Source organism: Triticum dicoccoides, chromosome 3B (assembly GCF_002162155.2).
Source record: "Triticum dicoccoides isolate Atlit2015 ecotype Zavitan chromosome 3B, WEW_v2.0, whole genome shotgun sequence".
Lineage (NCBI taxonomy): Eukaryota > Viridiplantae > Streptophyta > Magnoliopsida > Poales > Poaceae > Triticum > Triticum dicoccoides.
In genome coordinates, this window is record NC_041385.1 from 559,822,982 (window position 1) to 559,843,070 (window position 20,089).

Here is a 20,089-nt window from a genome sequence, read left to right on the forward strand (position 1 = left end):
GCCGCTTCCGGTTCGTGGGAAGAGCCATGCCTACGGAGAGGCATGCTATGCAGATGGCAGCCCGCGAGGCGATAGCTCGTCTCAGGGATGTCCTTCCCGTGATGAAGACTCGTCGTTACCGTTATCTTCCGTGCCATGTGCCTTACACCTGTCACTACGCATACTCCTGCCCCAGAGGAGAACGAGACGAGGCTTTTGAGATGCTCATTGAGTATCTCCGGGCCCTGGAGGCAGCCTTCGACAACCTGGTGGACGACTTCGTAGCTACCCGCATGGACTCAGTCCATGGCTGTGCTGCCAACAGGAGGGAGCTCCTACCCATTGCTCCGCCACCGACTTTTGTCTCGTCATCAGCATCTTTTACGCCTACTCGTCGCCTGCCTTCTACCGAAGAATTTAACCAAGTCATTGCCCCCACTCCAGCGCGCACTACACCAACCTTCGCGCCCACTCCTGTACGTGTTGCTCCGCCCCTGGCGACCGCTCCGCCCGCTCTGCGCAACACTACACGTATGGAGCCCATTAGCGAGGAGGAGGTCGAGTCCCCAACCTCGCTACGCCTCGCCCTCGGCAGGGCAAGGGAGGTCGTCAACATTTCTGCCTGAGTACGCTTAGCTGCCGTGTGTTGTACCGCTTTGTAAGATATGTGCATAGGCTGGGGGAAGTAGCCTGTTTTCGCATCATGTAGGATCTGGAGTGCACTAGCCTTAATAACATGTCAGGATTAGGTACGCATATCCTGAGTGATGTACTGTATAATTACCGCCCGCGTGTAAGATGTGTAATGAGCAGTCCTTCTCCGTGCGCAAGTCGTTTTATTTTTCTTAAGTAAGCTGAGTTATTTAATTCTATTTGCCAGCTTTATGCATTTTATGGATTTTTTTTGCGACTCTTTCCGCTTTTCTTATGGGTTTTACAAAATATATCCCCAGAGTGAAAAATGTCTCGTCCTTGGACTCGCTCCATGCCAATTCCATCAGAGGAAAATTATGATGCACAACCCAGCAACGAGTTCACTCAGGGACAGTCAAGCCAACCGGGAAATGAATCAGCACTTTCACAAATGTGCCGCCTTTATGAACAGAGTCAGCAACAACATCTTGAAATAATGAACCAAGTCATCAACATGGGAAATCACCATGGACAGTATCAGCAACATTCCAAGTTATCTGAGCTACAGAAGACACGTCCTCAAACATTTTCTCACACTGACAAGCCTCTTGAAGCCGAGGACTGGCTTCGAGATATGGAGAGGAAATTAATTATTGCAAAGTGTTCAGATCTCGAGAAAGTACTATATGCTCCACACTATCTCACAGGAGCAGCCGCATCGTGGTGGGAGAATTTTCTGCACATGCATCCCAACGAAAATGACATAACCTGGGATGATTTCAAGGAAGGTTTCCGTGGTGCACATATTCCTAAGAGTATTATGAAAATCAAGAAGAGAGAATTTGATGACCTCAAACAAAGGAACATGACAGTGTCAGATCACAACAGTCAATTTACCCTATTATCCCGCTACGCCAATGAGGAGCGTATGACTGAAATCAAGAAGATGGAGAAATTCCTTGACGGTCTGGCGCCCGCACTTAAATGCCAACTGGTCGTGCACACTTTTCCTGATTTTAAAACGCTGGTGGACAAGGCCATTACTCTGGAAAATGAGAGACGTAGTCTGGAAGATATCCGCAAGCGAAAAAGGGACCAGACTAACCACACTCGCAATCACCGAAGCAAGATAGATTTTAAAAAGGGTGGGACACCCAAATTCTCATCCAATGTCTCACGCCCAATCAAGAATTTTCATGCAAGGGACAAGGAATTCACCTATCGCCCCGGCGTTACTTGTTACGCTTGTGGAGAAGAAGGGCACTATGCCAAACAGTGCCCCAAGCCAAGGAATTCAACCCCAAAGCCGAACAACGACAGCAATAATTCAGCGCCCAAACGAAACAATTTCAATCCCAACAATAACCACAAGAAGGGCCATCTGAACCACGTAACCAAAGAGGAGGCACAAAATGCTTCGGATATCGTACTCGGTACGTTTCCTGTCAACACAAGACCTGCAATGGTTTTGTTTGATTCTGGAGCTTCTCACTCTTTCATCTCGAAAAGTTTTGCTTTGCAAAATAATTTTTCGATGCTTCCTTTGGAGAAATCCATAATAATCAAGTCCCCCGGGATTCAGCAAGTTTCTCAGAATTACTGTCAGAATGTGGTCATTGAGTTTGAAGGATTGGAGTTTTACGCAAATCTTATTGTATTGGAAAATAAAGGACTGGATGTCATCCTAGGGATGGATTGGCTAACCACCAATAAAGGTTTTATAGACTGTTTCAACAGGACCGTGATTCTCACACACCACCAAGGGAAGACAATAAGAGTATCAGCCAAGGAAGGAAAAAGACCCCGGCAACCGAGATTAAATACGGTGGACGTTTCTGAGCTAAACAAGGTTCCAGTAGTGTGTGAATTTCCAGATGTATTCCCTGAAGAGCTGCCAGGCATGCCACCAGATCGAGAAATAGAATTCCGCATTGAGCTAGCACCAGGAACCACCCCCATATACAAGAAACCATACAGAATGGCACCATCCGAGTTGATCGAATTGAAGAAGCAGATAAAGGAATTACTGGATAAAGGGTACATTCGGGCCAGCTCCTCACCTTGGGGATCACCAATTTTATTTGCCAAGAAGAAGGATGGAACGCTGAGATTGTGTATCGACTATCGAGCACTTAACATGGTCACAGTCAAAAACAAATACCCGATGCCAAGGATAAATTATTTGTTTGATCAACTTGCTCAGGCCAAGGTATTCTCAAAGATTGACTTAAGGTCAGGATACCATCAATTGAAGGTACGAACGGAAGATATCCCCAAAACAGCCTTCACCTCCAGATATGGACTGTACGAGTTCACAGTGATGCCATTTGGATTAACTAACGCCCCGGCATATTTTGTTCACCTCATGAACAAAGTATTTATGAAGCTTATGGACAAATTCGTCGTAGTATTCATCGACGATATTCTGGTATACTCCAAAACACCAGAAGAGCACGCAGAACATCTCAGGATTGTACTAGGAGAGCTAAGGAAACACCAATTGTATGCCAAGTTCAGCAAGTGCGAATTTTGGCTAAGACAAGTAGGTTTTCTAGGACACGTGCTGACTCAAGACGGTATAGCAGTGGACCCAGAGAAAGTCAAGGCCGTACTTGACTGGAAGTCACCAGCCAGCGTAACAGACATACGAAGTTTCTTGGGAATGGCAGGGTATTACCGCAGATTTATTGAAGGATTTTCCACCATATCCAAGCCTATGACACAGTTACTCAAGAAAGATAAGAAGTTTGAATGGACAGAAGGCTGTGAGAAAAGTTTCCAAGAGCTAAAGCGGAAATTAACAACAGCACCAGTATTAATTGTACCCGATATACACAAGAATTTTGAAGTATTTTGTGACGCATCCAGAAAGGGTCTCGGATGCGTGTTGATGCAAGAAGGCAAGGTTGTCGCCTACGCTTCAAGGCAACTTAGAAAACACGAGGAAAATTACCCCACTCATGATTTAGAAATGGCAGCAGTTATTCATGCACTCAAGGAATGGAGGCATTTTCTACTTGGGAATCGATGTGAGATATATACGGATCACAAAAGCCTCAAATACATTTTTACACAGCCAGAACTAAATTTATGGCAACGCCGCTGGTTAGAATTGGTAAAGGATTATGATGTTGGTATCCATTACCATCCAGGGAAAGCAAACTTAGTGGCCGATGCCCTGAGTCGGAACCCCAGCTCCGACGGGGACTATCTGCACAGCTTGAGGCCCGAATTCCATCAAGAATTTGTCAAGCTCAACTTGATAATGGTAGCAGAAGGCACCATATCAAACTTGGAAATACAACCACACCTTGTGGAGAAAATTAAAGAGGGACAGTCCAGTCACCCCAGCATTGAAGGAATTAAAAGGAAGTTGAGTATGGGCAAGGCCTCGGAATTCGTCATAGACAATGAAGGAATATTATGGTACGGAGAAAGGCTATGCGTGCCAAACATAGAAGACCTTAAACAACAAGTTTTAACTGAAGCACACACCACTCCATATACGATCCACCCTGGAGGAACCAAAATGTATAAGGATATTCAGGAAAGATTTTGGTGGCACGGTATGAAGAGGGACATAGCCGCTTTCATTGCATGCTGCGACTCGTGTCAACGCATAAAAGCTGAACATCAGAGACCAGCCGGACTACTGCAACCTAACAAAATACCTGAGTGGAAATGGGATGAAATAGGGATGGATTTTATTGTCGGATTACCTCGGTCACGACACGGGAATGATGCCATATGGGTCATCACTGACAGGTTGACCAAAGTAGCACACTTTATTCCAGTAAAGACAACCTACACCACTCAGAGGCTTGCCAGGATTTATCTTTCCTGCATAGTCTGTCTGCACGGTGTCCCGAAGACTATAATTTCCGACAGAGGCAGTCAGTTCGTCTCAAGATTTTGGGAGCAATTACAACAGGCTCTGGGAACCCAACTAGCCTTCAGTACCGCATACCATCCTCAGACTGATGGACAAACAGAATGCGTAAACCAAGTTTTAGAAGACATGCTGAGAGCATGTGTCCTCACCTATGGAACCAGTTGGGAGGACAGCCTGCCATATGCCGAGTTCGCATACAACAACAGTTACTAGGCCAGCCTGCAAATGGCTCCTTTCGAAGCCCTATACGGAAGGAGATGTCGTACCCCGTTAAATTGGTCAGAGACCGGAGACAGCCGCATCTTCGGACCAGATATGCTCAGAGAAGCCGAGGAGAAAGTCAAGCTAATCAGGGACCGACTTAAGACCACTCAAAGTCGACAGAAAAGTTATTATGATCAGAAACATCGTAGGGTCAGCTTCGAACCCGGTGAATTCGTATACTTGAGAGTATCCCCGATGAGAGGATTGCAACGGTTTAAGATTAAAGGAAAATTAGCACCAAGATTCATTGGACCATTTTGCATAGTGGCACGAAGAGGCACTATAGCCTACCAGCTAGACTTACCCGAAGACTTGTCCGACATTCACGACGTGTTCCACGTCTCTCAATTAAGGAAGTGCGTAAGCAACCCAGAGAAACAAGTATCTCATGAGAACATTGACATACAGCCAGACCTCACTTATCGAGAACGTCCCATAAGAATATTAGAGGAGTCTGAAAGGAGGACCCGACAGAAAACCATCAAATTTTTCAAAGTCCAGTGGAGCAATCACACCGACAGTGAAGCAACCTGGGAAAGCGAGGATTTTCTTCGGACAGAGCATCCACACTTATTTAAGGATCAGCTGAAATCTCGGGGATGAGATTTTTCCTAAGGGGGTAGGTGTTGTGACACTCCAAAATTTTTACTTTGGTTTTCAGCAAAAACTTTGTGGTTTTTGAAAAGAGGCCATTTAAAATTTTCCAGAAAACCTTCCTCTTAAGAAACTTTCTTTTCTTTGGCAAGGTTTTTATTCTGGCTTCAAACTTTGGTGTTTGACCTTTTGAAACTTCTTCTCTGTTGGTTCTCTCTCAAAATTATTTTTGGGAGTTTAATCTTTTTCTTTTAAAAAGAAAGTCCATGAAATTTGGGATTTTCATATCTTGGAACCACCATGACTTGGCATTCTTGCCCATGTGGTAAAACCCCTCCAAAACCTCCCCTACAACTTGTGATCAACCTAAATTCTCTGTCCCAACTAATCCAAACTGGTTTTGGATTTTTATTCCAATTATTTTTCCCTCAATTCAATTCTGAAAATTATTTGGAGCCTGAGAGATTTTCAAAGCAAGTGCCCTATTGCATTTGAGTTTTGACCTCAAACCAATTCTCCTGGATTGTCCTTTGAACCCACAACCCAGAACCATCTTGATCCACTCCTCCTCTTTTCAAATTTTTCAAAATTCAGTCTCTGCAAGTTTGGACCAGATTTGCCAAATTTGGTGAAATTCATATCTACACTCCCCCAAAAATTCCACCAAAATTCAGGCAGCCTATTTGAGCAAGGAGAAGCCACTCCACCAAAAATCAGCTCAAGGAAAAATCACCAGAGGCCAATTTCATTCGGTCGAACACCTGGTGGGCACTGTTACTGTTCATAGTTTAGAAAATTCAGTTTTCAGTGTAATCTTCAGTCCGTCAGTTTCAGTCACGCGGCCACAGTGCCCTTGGCACGTTCCTCGCCGCCTCTTCCTCTTGTCCGAAGCTGCACACGCGTGCGTGGAGCCTTCCTGGCGTCGGTAGCGCGCTGGCTCGCCCTCGCCGGCGTCTTCTGCGGCGTCGGGACCTCCCGTGGCGGCCGACAGGAGGCACACCACGGCAGAACACCGTTCCGTGCCGCCCATCGCTCCCTGGCTCTCCGCGTGGCCTCATGCACGCCAGCGCACGCCCGTAGCACAGCCACCGTGGCCGGCAAGCACGGAACGCGCTCTCCGCCGCCGACGGGCCCGCACCATCACCGTTCCGTCGAGTTCGCCCTTTAGCACCCAAACCCCGGCCAGTTCAACACAAAAACGGACCCGTTGGACCTCCGTGATGATGCTCGACCCCCTAACCACCCCGACCGAGCACTGCGCCACCGTAATCGCTCGCCGGTGATCCTCGTACACGGCAACCGCCTCGGACCGCCTATATAAAGGGGTCCCGAGCTCACTCTCGTGCACGCAGCACCCCCACTCCTCACCAAAGCCCCGCCAGGCCACTAGGAGGACCTCGAGGAGGTCTCCTCCCCCAGCTCCGGCCGCCTCGCCCCGCCTCGGCCTCCAGCTCGATTCACTTCGGTGAGGCCACCTCCGGCGCCCAAACCTCGTCCGTATCCCTCTCTTGCACCCAGTAGTCTAACCCCCACCTCAATTTAATCTTTGCAGCCCTCTCCGACGAGCTCCATCCACGCCCGAACCACCGTTCGCCGGAGTTGAGACCACCGTCGACGTGCTGCTCACCGGCGACCAACACCACCACCCACCATTGCGGAAGGACACGGTGAGCACATTGGTAACCTATGATCCCCATGCCTCGCCGTGGATCGCCGCCGGCGACCACAGCAGCTCTCGGGCGCCGACGAGCCTCGTCCCTCCCATTTGAAAATTTAAACATGACAAGTGGGACCCGCTGTCAGCCTCTCTGTCCTTTCTAAACGAAGCGTTATCTGAAAACGCCTTCTGCCAAATACGTTTTCTCTTCGGGCTGGCGTAATCGCTACCGAAGCGTTTTCTGCTTTTATAAACTAGCCCCTGGAAATCTTCTGTTTCATTACAGATAAGTCCCTGGACAAAAACCCTTATAACTTTTAATCAGAAAAGTATTTTTGATTGATTCTTTTTCTGTTCTCTTTAAAATTTTGTCTAGTTTTTTATCAGATTTAATTGAAAAATACTTGGTTTACCTTCTGTGCTCTCCTTGGTATTTACGTTAGCGCATATATCTTCTTTAAACGTAGATACCGAAGGAGGTGACGGAGCCGCGAACTTCACCGAGCTAGGCTCCGACTACTCTGAACCAGGCAAGCATGTTTGAACTTTTGATATGATGAGTGTCTTGGCATGTTTTGCATTTAGTTAGTTTCATGGCATGCCGGTGAGTATACCGATGAACGTTATTTTATGTGATAATGAGGTAAGTGAGTTCGATGATCCATACGTGGATGAATGTGAATATGAATGGCCATGTGTTGGCATGAGGATGGGTACGACGGCAGTGTTGTAGCATGCCAGTCTTACGCCAGACTATGTGACTTCATGTCACACCCTAGCTAGTCATGCATCAGAGTGTGTGCATCATGTTTAAAATTCCATTTAACTTGAAATGGGGATTTGTGAAACCCTCAGAATCATTTCTGAAAATGATCCAAATAAAAATTTCTCCAAAAAGGTCCAAGAAAATGCTCATGTTGCTCTCTGAAAATATTGGACAGAGATAAAAATCAAACCAATATTTTTAAGATCTCATAGGTATTTATTTTGGGCATTTGGAATTAATGCATAAATATTTGCATTGGAAATATATTAACTATATATATTAATATATGTCCAAATATTATGCCATTTATAAAGGAGCTCTGGAATGATATATCTAGCTCCTGCAAAAATTGGCATAAGGAAATAAAATGATTTAATATTTTATTTAAATCAAAACAAATGTCAGAAATTAGAAAAAAACAAAAATAAATAAAAGGAGGAGCTTACCTGGGCTCCTCCCTGTCCGGCCCAGCCAGCTGGCCGGCCCAGCCAGCAGGCGGCCCAGCCCACCACTTCAGCCCTCCGTCGTCTTCCTCCCCTCGCCCCGAAGCTGCTGCGTGCTCGCACGCGCACGGCCGCGCGGCCACCTCCTGCTTGCCGACGAGCTCCTGGCCGCGTGGACGACTTCCGCAGGCCGTCCCGATCCCCCTGACCCCCCTCACTCTCCCGTGCACCTCTTCCCTCTCTCCCTGCTTCGCCTCCTTCGCCCCCTCTCCCGAAGCAGAGCGCAGCCGCCGACGCCGTCCGCCGTAGCTGCAGCCACCGCCCTTCCCTCGCTCCCCCGACTAGCCCAGAGGCTCCGCCTCGACCCCCTCTTCCTCCCCACCGATCCACGGGCCTCCGGAAGCCCTGCATCGCCGCCCACGTCGCCGCTCCCCTCCTCGGCCACCGGAGATCGTTGCCGTCGATTCGAGAGCTACCGGACGTCCCCGAGCCCGCTAACCATCCCTGCAGCTCCGCGGTGAGCCGCTGAACCGATTCCCCCTTGCCCCGTCGTCCCTAGCATCCTGTAGTTGCCGTCCCCTTGAGCTCCGAAGCTCGCCGCCGCCGTGCCTCGTCGCCGCCGTGGCTGGAGCCGTTGTAGCTCGAAGCCGAGCACACCATCGTGCTCCACACCTCACCAGGAGCACGTAGCACGCACCAACGCCTCCCCTAGCGCCCTGCATCGCCGATCCCGACCGCACCCGAACTCCGGCCGCCGCTCACGAGCTCGCCGTCGTCGGTACCGGCCACCTCAGGCACGGCCACCACCACCGTTCGACGCGCGGGAGCAAGGGCTCTCCAACGAGCCCCAGCACGGCCTCGCCCGTGCCCTGTAGCGCGTTTCCGTATCGCGCCGCCGTCTCGGGCCTCGCCGGCGTCATGTCGCCGGTGGGTTTGACCCACCTTGACCACGGCAGGACCCCCCCTGTGTCCATGACAGGCGGGCCCAGCCCTGTTAGCTAATTAGGATTAGCACTAACCGAATTAGTTAAACTAACTACCCCCCCTGACACTGACCAGTGGGCCCCAGCGCCACTAATTCCTAATTAGGATTAAATTAACCCTGATAAACCCCACCTGTCATTGACGTGTGGACCCCACACGTCAGGTTTTACCCCAGCCAGCCGCAGTTGACCACTGACATCATGCTGACGTCATGCTGGCGCAATATATATATTTCTGGATTTAATTTAAATCAGGAAATTCCAGAATATTATTTAAACTTCAAAAATTCATAACTTTTATTCTGTAACTCCAAATCAGACAAATTATATATGAAAAATGATCAGAAAAATCCAATCTATCCATCTGTACTATTTTCATGCATGATAAAACAAGTTAAATTGATGTTTAAAGCAGAACAAGGAAAAGCACTTTAAAAGGCCATATTTGAGTTTGAAATTTGAATCTTTGATTCAAATTGGTTCAAACCCTTCTGGTTTTAGTTGCATTAGCCCAACACACTCATATTGCCATGTTTCATGCATGAATCATATTGACAGGTTCTGTCTCCGAGGAGTACCGTGATTACCCTAACGAAGAACCGTATCAGTGCATCGAACCATCAGGCAAGCAACCAACAATTTGATCATATCGATACAATCCCATGTTCTCGCTCCTGCTCTCTTTGACTGCATTAAGACAACGCGTTTCAAACTGCTGTGTGCTACGGTAGTTGAACCCATTTCCTCTGCATGACCTGTCATTGCCATAGTAACTAGATGAAACCCACTAGCATGTGTAGGAGTTGATTGAGCCATATGTATGTGTTGTTCCTACCTTGCTATGCCTGCTATGCTTAGAGTCGTGTCAGGTCTGGTTCATCTGGGTGATGGGCTAGAGTGAAATGATTATGTCGGTAATGAGAGTGGTGTGGTGAACACGATTTGGTAAAGGTATCGATGAGAGGCCATGTAGGAGTACATGGTGGGTTGTTTCATTGAAGCCGACCTTAAGCACTGAGATCTGTATGTGTGATTTAAGATACAGCTACTACCATGCATTGGGCCCGAAACCAATGGACCCTCTAGGCTTCTTATTCACCCTAGTTCTCCGTCCAGGAGTTGCAAGTAGTTTCTGGTGTTTGTAGCCTACTGGAGTCCGTGGACAGCGCTGACCGTAGGGGTGGGCTGTGATGCGGTAGGTACGTGGCCGGGTGTACCGAATACCCGTTAGGTATCTCGGGAACCCTGTTCACATTGTTCGGGGCCGTATGGGAAACCTCGGCCGGACTCCCTGCGGATGGAACCTGAATAGGCGATAAACCTGGACTGGAGGCTTAGGTGATTAGGTAGGTCGTGGCCGACACCCACGTTGGGCTTCCGCTTGAAGGTTGCCGAGTACATGTCATGTAAACGACGGTAAGTGGTGAGAGCGTGTATGAAGAAGTACACCCCTGCAGGGTTATCATGATCTATTCGAATAGCCGCGTCCGCGGTAAAGGACTACTTGGTTGCCTATACAGTTCATAGACAAGTAAATGGAAACTACTAAAAGTCTCAAGATAAGTGTGAGTGCCGAGGATGGCTCTTCCGTAGGAAGACGGAGGCGGATCCTCGGTAGTGTATTGAAGTGGTGAGTAGTGGACTCGTGTGCGCAAAACCATTTCAAGTTGAAGTATCGTAGGATAGTCTAGCCAAGAGTCAAAGCTGGCTTGCTGCAATAACTCCACCAACCCTTCTTGATAATATGCATGTATGTAGGATCTGATGTAAGTCTTGCTGAGTACCTTTGTACTCATGTTGCTATAATTTACATTTTTACAGAAGACGCTGCAACCCCTTCTGATGGGTTCTATGTAGACGTTGACATCAACGAGTAGGCTAAAGACCCAGGTGGTGACCCTGAGCTTGTGAAGGACCACGTAGTATAGCCAGGCTTTCCAAGCCTCTTTTATTTTACTAGTTGTCTGTACTCAGACAAGTTACTTCCGCTGCTGGTTTGTATGACTGTATGACTTGAATGCTGGGTCGTGAGACCCGTTCCTTTGTGTATGTTATGTATGGCTCTCTGAGCCTTAAATAAAGTACTTGTGTCGTAGAGTCATGTTGTGATGCTTCGTTGTATTTGCACATATCGAGCATATTGTGTGTATGATTGAAATGCTTGGTATGTGTGGGATCTGACTATCTAGTTGTTTATCTTTAGTAGCCTCTCTTACCGGGAAATGTCTCCTAGTGTTACCGCTGAGCCATGGTAGCTTGCTACTGCTCTGGAACACTTAGGCTGGCCGGCATGTGTCCTTCTTCGTTCCTGTGTCTGTCCCTTCGGGGAAATGTCAGGCTTTGAGTACCGGAGTCCTGTTAGCCCGCTACAGCCCGGTTTACCGGAGTCCTGCTAGCCCAGTGCTACAGCCCGGACCCACTTGCTGCTGACCGACACGTTCGAAGCTGGGTCATGGATGCCTGTCCCTGTAAGTCTGTGCCACTTTGGGTTTACGACTAGTCATGTCAGCCCGGGCTCCTTATCATACGGATGCTAGCGACACTATCATATACGTGAGCCAAAAGGCGCAAACGGTCCCGGGCAAAAGTAAGGCGACACCCGTGGGGATACCGTGCGTGAGGCCGCAAAGTGATATGAGGTGTTACCGGCTAGATCGATGTGACATCGAGTCGGGGTCCTGATAGCGTTGGCATCAGAGCCGGACTGCCTGTAGGTTCTCCAAGCCAAACTGGTCGATGTTGAGTCTAGAAATTCTTTAGTTATATGTAGGGGAATTGTTTGTGGGTTGGAACGTAAGGCTCTTTTTACTCCTTTATCTTATGACATTCTGATCTGAGTCAGTCCATTCTTCCACCGGGGGTTAAGGAATTAGGATCTATTCTCTCTATCAGGATCACGTGTTACTAATCAGTAGTACCTTATAGGTATGATGGATACAAGCCTAGTTCAGTTCTTCTACCATATTATGTTGCTAGGATGGATTCAGAATTTGATATGATCATGTTGAGTGTGTATGAAATCCTTTGTCAAATGTCTCAAAATCCTTCTTGAGCATTTACAGCTGTTATGCTGCCGAAATTTTGCTAGAAATTCTAATGCCTTTGCATTATGATTGTGCTTTCAGATGACCACTCGCGACCTCAATCAAGTGGTTCGCCTGACTCGATGACTAGATGTACCCGGCCATACTGCCAAGTTGGTCAGGGTAATGACTGAGGCTGGATACCGCTGGTATCCTGAGTACATGGTCGAAGAGCAATTTCGAGACTTTAATCAAAGCCAGTATCTCTGCACTGTCAGGATATTTCCATCTTATCCTGGATCCACCGAGCCCCTTCACTGCTCCTATGGACTCGGGGTTACTATTGAGATGGCTGTGCAGGACGCCGCCTACTCTATGATGACCATCATGCGAGTCATATCTGGTCTATTTCGGGACTCTGATTTCCGGTATATGCCAGGATCACTTCCGGGAGCACAAGGGTATCTCCAGGCTATCTATGCTGACCCCACTCAGGAGGATTCACGGACTCGCACCACTGCTGAGATGCTCGAGGATAAGGACCGTGAAAATCGGGCCTTGAGGTTAGAGCTCTTCAATACCCGTGCTGACCACTGGGCCACATTGACTCGGTTTGCACCGGCGGTGCAAGCTGGATATTCAGATATGCGCGATCTCTATCCTGTGAGATCTGCTCTGCCAGACGTGATGGGTTGGCGTGATGTAGGAGGCATCACCCCACCTCGCGGTCCCCGCAGGCCACCGTCTGTTGGTCCAAGACCTCATCCTAGCCCCTATGGTCCACAAGCTCCGCGAGATCGTCTGTTTCCGGATGATCATGTTGAGCTTCCAGGCTATGGAGGTGACTTCTACGAGGACTACTACGGATCGGTCTGAGTTAGTGGTAGTATCACTAGTTCGCACTAGCTGTGTCGTCTATCGTCCCGCGTGACTCGTGGGATATGACCTAGTTTGTACTCTTTCTGGAGATGTAGAAAAATAATGTATAGGAGCTTGGGATGCCTCCGATGAGATGTAATCCTCTTTTCACCGTAATAGTACTTTGTTTGGTCTTGTACTAAACCCTGTATGGTGTGTATGACGATGGAATAAAAGAAGCAGTTTCTGTATCTACCATGTCATACGGATGATCATCTTGCATTCCGAGTTATTCCTTACATTTTGTATCCTATGTTGGAATTTTATCATCCTGACTAAATCATTGTCTTGTTTACCTAGGATGGTTAACACGCGCGCTAACCCTGCTCCTCAAGAGCAGGCCGAAGGCAGTGAAGTCAGGGATGCAAATCTGCCTCATTCTCCTTCCCTAGCCGAGGTTATGATGGAAGCTGAGAGAAACAAGCGGGAGACTAACCGTTTGTTGGAGCGTATTGAACAGAACACGGCACACCATCAGAGGACTAACGTGGTGTCACTCAGTGATTTTATCAAATTGCATCCACCCACGTTCCACCACTCCGTCGAGCCTCTCGACGCTGATGACTGGCTTCGCAGTATCTCTCACAAACTGCGTTCCGCTCTGGTAGCGGAGGCTGACAAGGTCACCTTTGCTGCATATCATCTTGAAGGCCCCGCCAGTCTATGGTGGGAGAATTATGGAGCTATGCGCCCAGCGGGCCATGTCACTACTTGGGCTGAATTCAGTGAGGCTTTCCGTGAACATCACATTCCGGAGGGTCTCATGGACCGTAAACGTGAGGAATTTTGCAGTTTCACCCAAGGCCGACTTTCTGTGGATGCTTACAGCAGGGAGTTTGGTAATCTCGCACGATATGCAACTGAGGAAGTGTCTACTGATGCCAAGAAGCAAGCAAGGTTCCGTAAGGGCCTTAGTCCTGAGCTTCGCCACGACCTCCGTCTGCATGAGTGCACATCTTTCCAGAAACTTGTCAACAAAGCCATCAGTGCTGAAACTGGTCAGACTGACTATGACGCAACACGCAAGCATGGCCGTGACATGGGTTCCTCATCCGGTGCTGGTCCTCAGAAGCGCCGCGTGTGGGTACCCAACACCGCCCTGCCACCCAGGTTCACACCGAGGCCATCTTTCCAGGCGCCTCGCCCTGTTCAACAGTCTGCACCGGCCAAGCCCTATGGGGGTCCAACCAACAATGCTCCTCCACGTACCAGTTCCGTGACTTGTTTCAAGTGTGGGGAATCTGGCCACTATATGCGTGAGTGTCCCCAGACCAACCCCAACCAATCTGCTAAAGCCGTTGGCCGTGGCAAGCCGACAGGGAAAGTGTTCCACACTAAGCCGGCCACCGCCTCACGTGGCCATGTCAACTGTATCTCTGCCGAAGAAGCTCAAGAGGATCCCAACGTCGTTCTCGGTACGCTCCTTGTTAATTGCCACCCGGCATCTGTTCTTTTCGATACAGGAGCCTCTCATTCATTTATATCCGAGAACTATGCTCGTTTGCATAACACTGCATTCTGTGACATGCCATCCACTATGGAAATTTCTACTCCCGGGTCTAGATGGCAGACCTCTAGGGTAAGTTATGGAAATGAAATCCAAGTCGACAGACTTGTTTTCCTCGCGTCTTTGATAGCCCTTAAATCTTCAGATATTAATATCATTCTGGGTATGGACTGGATGTCGGCTCATCATGCCCAAATTGATTGCTTCTCTAGGACTGTTCAACTCACTCATCCTTCGGGGAAGATAGTCAATGTCTTGACCCGATTAACCAAGCGACAGTTATATTATCTTAACGCCAGCCCTTTGCCAGACCTTGAGGACGTTCCGGTAGTCCGTGACTTCCCGGATGTCTTCCCAGAGGAATTGCCAGGTGTTCCACCTGACAGGGATGTTGAGTTCGTAATAGACCTCATCCCAGGAACCGTTCCGACTGCTAGAAGACCTTATAAGATGGCACCCCTAGAACTAGCTGAGCTTAAGAAACAACTCGATGAGTCCTTGAAAAAGGGTTTCATCCGACCTAGTTCATCTCCGTGGGCTTGCCCCGTCCTATTCGTCAAGAAGAAGGATGGTACGGACCGGATGGTTGTAGATTACCGACCTGTCAATTTGGTCACAATCAAGAACAAATATCCGCTTCCCAGGATCAACGACCTGTATGATCAGCTCGCTGGATCCTCAGTCTTCTCCAAGATGGATTTGAGGTTGGGCTACCATCAAATCAAAATCAGAAACGGGGACATTCCTAAAACGGCCTTTGTTACTCGTTATGGACAATACGAGTACACCGTCATGTCCTTCGGTTTAACCAACGCTCCAGCCACCTTTTCTCGGTTAATGAACTCAATCTTCATGGAGTATTTGGATAAATTCGTCGTAGTTTACCTCGATGATATACTCATCTACTCCAAGAACGAGGAAGAACATGCCGAACATTTAAGGCTAGTGTTGAAGAAACTTCGAGAGCATCGCCTTTATGCCAAATTTTCTAAATGCGAATTCTGGTTGTCAGAAGTGACCTAGCTGGGTCATGTAATATCTGGTAAAGGTATTGCTGTTAACCCTGAGCGAGTTCAAGCCGTCCTTAATTGGACTCCACCCGAATCGGTCAAGCAAGTCCGGAGTTTTCTGGGCTTAGCGAGCTATTGTCGTCGCTTTGTCGAGAACTTCTCCAAGGTTGCTAAACCTCTAACCGAACTCCTCAAGAAAGATAAGAAGTTCGAATGGACTCCATAGTGTGAGCACAGCTTTCAGGAACTGAAAAGATGCCTGACCTCTGCTCCCGAACTGGTACCGCCAGACTTCTCCAAGGACTTTGTTATCTACTGCGACGCCTCGCGACAAGGACTAGGTTGCATTCTCATGCAAGATCGACACGTAATTGCCTACGCTTCACGGCAATTACACCCACATGAGGAGAATTATCCTACTCATGATCTAGAGCTTGCAGCCGTAGTCTATGCACTTAAGACCTGGCGACATTACCTCCTCGGTAATCGTTGTGAAATATTCACTGATCACCAAAGTCTGAAGTACATTTTCACCCAACCGGATTTGAATCTCAGGCAAAGACGTTGGGTTGAGTTGATCACAGACTTCGACTTAGGAATAACCTACACCCCAGGGAAAGCCAACGTCATGGCTGATGCGCTAAGTCGTAAATCTTATTGTAACAACCTGATGTTACAACAAAGTCAACCGCTTCTCCATGAGGAATTTCGGAAGCTTAACCTTCACATGGTTCCTCAAGGTTTTCTTTCCACCTTGGTGGCAAAACCTACCCTTACGGATCAGATTATCAAAGCACAGAAGGTAGATCCGGGAATCTCCCGCATCAAGAGAAACATTCAGAAAGGAATTGCGAATTGCTTCTCCATTAATGATCAAGGGGTCGTATACTTCGGGGATCGACTAGTGGTTCCCAAAGTGCGCAACCTGAGGTGGTTGATCCTTAAGGAGGCTCATGAATCTCCTCTCACCATTCATCCCGGTAGTACTAAGATGTATCAGGACCTACGCCAGAGGTTCTGGTGGACTAGGATGAAGAGAGAAATTGCTCAGTATATTGCTAATTGCGACGTCTGTCGTCGTGTAAAAGCAGAGCATCAACGGCCTGCTGGCACCCTTCAACCCTTAGCTATTCCTGAATGGAAATGGGATAAAATTGGTATGGATTTCATTACCGGTTTTCCCAGGACCAAGAGAGGGAATAATGCTATCTTCGTCGTTGTCGATCGTCTTTCCAAAGTAGCCCATTTCCTACCTGTTCGTGAGAGTATAACCGCTAGTCAGCTGGCAGACTTATACATCTCCCGAATAGTGTCCCTCCATGGTGTTCCTTTGGAAATCAACTCGGATCGAGGAAGTCTTTTCACCTCTCGATTTTGGGAAAGTTTCCAAAATGCTATGGGAAACCGTCTCTCCTTTAGCACCGCCTTCCACCCTCAGTCGAGTGGTCAAGTGGAACGCGTCAACCAGATTCTAGAAGACATGCTTCGAGCCTCTGTTATCTCATTCGGAATGGACTGGGAGAAGTGTCTTCCATTTGCCGAATTCGCTTACAACAACAGCTATCAATCTAGCTTGGGTAAAGCCCCTTTTGAAGTTCTCTATGGACGACGGTGTCGAACACCCCTTAACTGGTCAGAGACCGGGGAAAGACAATTCTTTGGCCCGGATATGATTCAGGAAGCAGAAGAACAAGTTCGCATCGTTCGTGAAAAGTTGAAAACAGCCCAATCTCGTCAAAAGAGTCAATATGACCGAAAACATAAGGCTGTGACTTTCGAGGTTGACGAGAAGGCTTATCTTCGGGTCACCCCTCTGAAGGGAACCCATCGTTTCGGTATCAAAGGCAAATTGGCCCCTCGTTACATTGGACCTTTTCGCATTCTCGCCAAACGAGGAGAAGTTGCCTACCAGTTGGAACTACCTCCGCACCTCTCCAGAGTCCACGATGTCTTCCACGTTTCTCAACTCAGGCGTTGCTTCTCGGATCCTATCCGTGGAGTGGACCACGAAACGCTTGATCTCCAAGATAATCTTACATATCGAGAGTACCCCATTTGTATTCTCGATCAGGCCGAACGTACCACTCGACGTCATAATATCAAGTTTCTCAAAGTACAATGGTCGCACCATTCTGAGGATGAAGCAACTTGGGAAAGGGAGGATCGTCTTCAACTCGAGTATCCCGCCTTCTTCCCGGAGGAACCCAAATCTCGGGACGAGATTCTTTTGAGTGGGGGTGAGTTGTCACACCCTAGCTAGTCATGCATCAGAGTGTGTGCATCATGTTTAAAATTCCATTTAACTTGAAATGGGGATTTGTGAAACCCTCAGAATCATTTCTGAAAATGATCCAAATAAAAATTTCTCCAAAAAGGTCCAAGAAAATGCTCATGTTGCTCTTTGAAAATATTGGACAGAGATAAAAATCAAACCAATATTTTTAAGATCTCATAGGTATTTATTTTGGGCATTTGGAATTAATGCATAAATATTTGCATTGGAAATATATTAACTATATATATTAATATATGTCCAAATATTATGCCATTTATAAAGGAGCTCTGGAATGATATATCTAGCTCCTGCAAAAATTGGCATAAGGAAATAAAATGATTTAATATTTTATTTAAATCAAAACAAATGTCAGAAATTAGAAAAAAACAAAAATAAATAAAAGGAGGAGCTTACCTGGGCTCCTCCCTGTCCGGCCCAGCCAGCTGGCCGGCCCAGCCCACCACTGCAGCCCTCCGTCGTCTTCCTCCCCTCGCCCCGAAGCTGCTGCGTGCTCGCACGCGCACGGCCGCGCGGCCACCTCCTGCTTGCCGACGAGCTCCTGGCCGCGTGGACGACTTCCGCAGGCCGTCCCGATCCCCCTGACCCCCCTCACTCTCCCGTGCACCTCTTCCCTCTCTCCCTGCTTCGCCTCCCTCGCCCCCTCTCCCGAAGCAGAGCGCAGCCGCCGACGCCGTCCGCCGTAGCTGCAGCCACCGCCCTTCCCTCGCTCCCCCGACTAGCCCAGAGGCTCCGCTTCGACCCCCTCTTCCTCCCCACCGATCCACGGGCCTCCGGAAGCCCTGCATCGCCGCCCACGTCGCCGCTCCCCTCCTCGGCCACCGGAGATCGTCGCCGTCGATTCGAGAGCTACCGGACGTCCCCGAGCCCGCTAACCATCCCTGCAGCTCCGCGGTGAGCCGCTGAACCGATTCCCCCTTGCCCCGTCATCCCTAGCATCCTGTAGTTGCCGTCACCTTGAGCTCCGAAGCTCGCCGCCGCCGTGCCTCGTCGCCGCCGTGGCTGGAGCCGTTGTAGCTCGAAGCCGAGCACACCATCGTGCTCCACACCTCACCAGGAGCACGTAGCACGCACCAACGCCTCCCCTAGCGCCCTGCATCGCCGATCCCGACCGCACCCGAACTCCGGCCGCCGCTCACGAGCTCGCCGTCGTCGGTACCGGCCACCTCAGGCACGGCCACCACCACCGTTCGACGCGCGGGAGCAAGGGCTCTCCAACGAGCCCCAGCACGGCCTCGCCCGTGCCCTGTAGCGCGTTTCCGTATCGCGCCGCCGTCTCGGGCCTCGCCGGCGTCATGTCGCCGGTGGGTTTGACCCACCTTGACCACGGCAGGACCCCCCCTGTGTCCATGACAGGTGGGCCCAGCCCTGTTAGCTAATTAGGATTAGCACTAACCGAATTAGTTAAACTAACTACCCCCCTGACACTGACCAGTGGGCCCCAGCGCCACTATTTCCTAATTAGGATTAAATTAACCCTATTAAACCCCCCCTGTCACTGACGTGTGGACCCCACACGTCAGGTTTGACCCCAGCCAGCCGCAGTTGACCACTGACGTCATGCTGACGTCATGCTGGCGCAATATATATATTTCTGGATTTAATTTAAATCAGGAAATTCCAGAATATTATTTAAACTTCAAAAATTCATAACTTTTATTCTGTAACTCCAAATCAGACAAATTATATATGAAAAATGATCAGAAAAATCCAATCTATCCATCTGTACTATTTTCATGCATGATCAAACAAGTTAAATTGATGTTTAAAGCAGAACAAGGAAAAGCACTTTAAAAGGCCATATTTGAGTTTGAAATTTGAATCTTTGATTCAAATTGGTTCAAACCCTTCTGGTTTTAGTTGCATTAGCCCAACACACTCATATTGCCATGTTTCATGCATGCATCATATTGTTGCACATTGTTTGGTGATGGTTGTGTATCGGTGTCCTTTGCGACAGGTTCTGTCTCCGAGGAGTACCGTGATTACCCTAACGAAGAACCGTATCAGTGCATCGAACCATCAGGCAAGCAACCAACCATTTGATCATATCGATACAATCCCATGTTCTCGCTCCTGCTCTCTTTTACTGCATTAAGACAACGCGTTTCAAACTGCTGTGTGCTA